The sequence below is a fragment of the Callithrix jacchus genome, chromosome 8, assembly GCF_049354715.1.
Source record: "Callithrix jacchus isolate 240 chromosome 8, calJac240_pri, whole genome shotgun sequence".
Classification (NCBI taxonomy): Eukaryota; Metazoa; Chordata; class Mammalia; order Primates; family Cebidae; genus Callithrix; species Callithrix jacchus.
Window position 1 is genome coordinate 136,627,070 of NC_133509.1, and position 3,607 is coordinate 136,630,676.

Genomic DNA, 3,607 nt, shown 5'->3' on the forward strand with positions numbered 1-3,607 from the left:
AGGGACAGAGGCCACTCCCACCTAGCCTCACCTCCTGGGTGCCGCGTGTGCAGGTGGACGCTGGAGGCACGTGCGGCGAGGGCCTCCTCTTCCTGCCTGAACCTGATGTGCCGCCCTGGGTGGAGTGAGAAGCTGCTGGTGCCGGATTCCTGCCCCTAACCCGCTTCAGGTGGAAAATCATGAGGCCTCACGACAGGAGGGGCGAGAGCTTCTGGGCTCCGAGAGCCTGACCCTGCCTTCCCTTGTCCCGTGGACATGACCTCTCCAGGTCAGATTCCTCCTCTGCAAAGTGGAGGGGATGGTGCTGGCAGGAGCTTGTACCGACCTCACAAGGCCATCTCCAGGGCCCGAGGAAACGCGTTACCACACGTGGCCCTTGGACAGAGCTGGTAAATATTGGCTGTCACTAAATTCAAGGTCACAGGTGACATGGCAGAGTGACCCAGATGTCAGCACAGGCCTTGTGCATGAGGAAATGCTGGGGGAAGGGAAGAAGACCGCTACACCCACCGCCTGGGGGAGATGGAGGCTCCCCCCTGAACCCAGGAACACCCTGGAACAGGGCTCCAGAAGTCCCCACCCAAATCCCCTTCCACCTCCCCACTCCAACCTAAGCCGCAGGTGCCATCCCGCATCCCCAGCAGCCAATACGGTGCCTGGCACACAGCAGGGCTGCCCACAGAGGCGAGGACTGCAGAGAACCCGCAGGGATGCAGCCCAGGCCCAGTCACAACTCTGGTTTTTAAATCCAGAATGAGGCCTACGGTTCACCTGGAGACACGAGGGCTGGGCCTGCACCACACACACACACACACACACACATCCCTCGGGTTTTAAAATCCAGAATGCGGCCCTACGGTTCACCTGGAGACACAAGGGCTGGGCCTGCACCACACACACACACACACACACAACCACACACACTCACAACTCAGGTTTTAAAATCCAGAATGAGGCCCTATGGTTCACCTGGAGACACGAGGGCTGGGTCTGGCGCCGCACGCACGCGCGCACACACACACACACACACACCCCTCACACACAGAGAGCAGGGGCTGCCGTCTCCTTTTCCAAGGCCCCTGAATCCCTGGCAGTCCCCAGCCCAGCTGCAGCAGGGACCAGCTTCCTTAGCTGGAGGCATCAGAGCAGGAGCTAGTTCTGAAGAGTCCGGGACAGGTGTGGTGAAGATGCCTGTCCAGTGAAATCCTCCCCTTTTCCGAGGAGGCTGCCAAGCACAGCGGTCTAGGAGCTGACAGAAGCAGGAAGGGGCCGCAGGCAATGCACCAGCAGGGCCTGTGAGTCCTCGGGGCCTGCAGAAAAAATGACCCAGCTGGGCGCAATCTAAGGTGTAATGGTAACATCTGGCCACCAGGTGACGCTCAATAATCATCTTTGCTTTTAGTATCTCAAATTACGCAGCAGAAAACTTCCTGCCCATTCAGCACACACGAGCCACTGTTGCGTGTTCATTGTGTCAACTTAATTCTCACGACCAACCATGAAGTATTTGTTGTTGCCCTTACACAGCCGAAGAATCTGAGGTTCAGAGTATTTGAGTAATTTTCCTGAGGTCACGCAGCTGTGACTCTTAGAGGCAGGAACGAGCCCAGGTCTCGTCCCCAGAGGCTGCACTGGGCACCCCCTGCACTGCTTCCTGTTCCACCCCTGTGATACTGCCTGCATTTAAGTTCATCTTCCAGCAAAACGCCTCCCTGTATAAGGTGCCAAACTTTAACTTGAAATGCCAGGAGCATGCACAGCACAGCAGAGAGGAAAGTCCCCTCTGTGCGGGGTGCATAGTAGGACACTCCGGGCTCCCTCATCCCCACCAGTGCTCGCATGCTCCTGATCACCAAGGCAGCCTCCTGGACCTCCCGAAGCCATCACGCAGGCCATCTAGGAAAAGAATTCCGCCTCTGAGCTCTTGGAAGTGCATGTCCCAGGGTGGGCTGGGGGCGGGGGGCAAACACACAGGGTATTATCCAGGTAACTGAAGGGACCAATCTGGGGGCTGCTGTAGGGTTAGCAGCTGAGGAAGGGCCGTGCGGCTCCAGCCAAAAGTTGAGCTCCCTGTTCACCCAAATCTGGAAGCTTCATATGGTCCTGGAGACCCAGCTCTGAGAAGACCCCAGCTCCAGAGGGCGGGGGCCACATTTGCATCCCCGGGTTTGCAAGGCCGTGCCACATAGCAGTGGGCTCCATAAACACTCAGCGGGAAAGAGGGAGAGTGCGAAAGGGAAAGGGAAGGATGGAGGGAGGGAGGCTCAGATGGGATGGAAGGGGCTGAGATCAGCAGGGTCCAGCAAGTGGACCCAGGCAGCTGGCATGGGGCATGGCTTGTGGAGGGTGGTGAGTCTGCATGGCAGAGGCCATCGGTGTAGGCTTCGTCCCAGGAGTCTGGGTCTGTCCCTGTAGCAGGGTGTGCTTGTGCCAGCTCCCACAGACTATTACATTTTCAGGAATTTTGTAGATCAGTTGTTAAGCACAGCCATTATTAAAAATAAAATTATACTCGAAAAAAGATAAATACTCAAAACTTTCTAACATTTGACTATACTGTACTGTTCTCTCTGCCATTGAGATTACGTCTGTATAGAAGAGCCTGGGTGACAATGTGCTACTGTGACCTCTTCCCCATGGCATAGTCAGTGCCTTCTGGTTGGTAGTTTGAAATTGGCCATGACGGGCAGATTTACACCACGGTAATTGGCAAACACTGCTAATCAGGGCTTTTTATCCAGATCGGTCGTTAAACATTTACACATAAGTGCACTATGGTCCACAGGGACAGTCAAACTGCACTTTTAAAACATCTTGAGGGCAGGGGAACCCAGAGGCGTTCCAGCAAAGGAGTGAAGAATCAGAGCATGACGCTGTTTAGCTGTTGGGGGGAACCCCACAAGTGCCGAGGCATGAATCTGAAGCCTCAGGCCGTTCCCATATAAATATTGATTTAGAAAAGAATTAGAAATATAAGCACATTGTTATTCCTTTATCTAATCATATATAATCTTATAGTTACTTATAATTATAAAGATATATACTCAATATAGCCTTTAATTTTACTAATGACTGTCAGGTTGTGAAGGATGGAACTGAGGTGACACTGTGAACAAAGTGATCCTAAGGCAAGATGCTCTAAGCCCTCTGTCACCCCGCATAAGGGCATTTAGCAACTTGGACCAGGACACGTCGGAAGCCCAAGTACCTTAGCGTAGCCACTGGGTGATGTCCAGACACAAAGACAAATCCACCCCGAATGAGCCCTCTCGTTGAGTGCGGAGGACCGTGGTCTGGCCAGCCGGTTCAGCTTTAAACAGTCAGGAAGATAATCCCCACTGGGACACACCCCCACTGCCCTGGATCCCAGCCTGCCCTGGGCTGTCTGTTTGCTGCTTCTGTCACCCCGCAGCTTTGCAGATGTTTGGAGAGGAGGCCTGCCTGCCAGTGCCTCCTTTCACCGCCCAGATGCAGCAGGGAGGGGCTGGCAGCTGTGTTGGACACCAGCCTCACAGTCACCTTTGTTCTCAGATTAAGAAGCTGCAGGAAAACTGGGTGGGGGGTGAGCGGCGGCGGGGTGGGGACAGAGGTGGATGGTGGTGGTGGG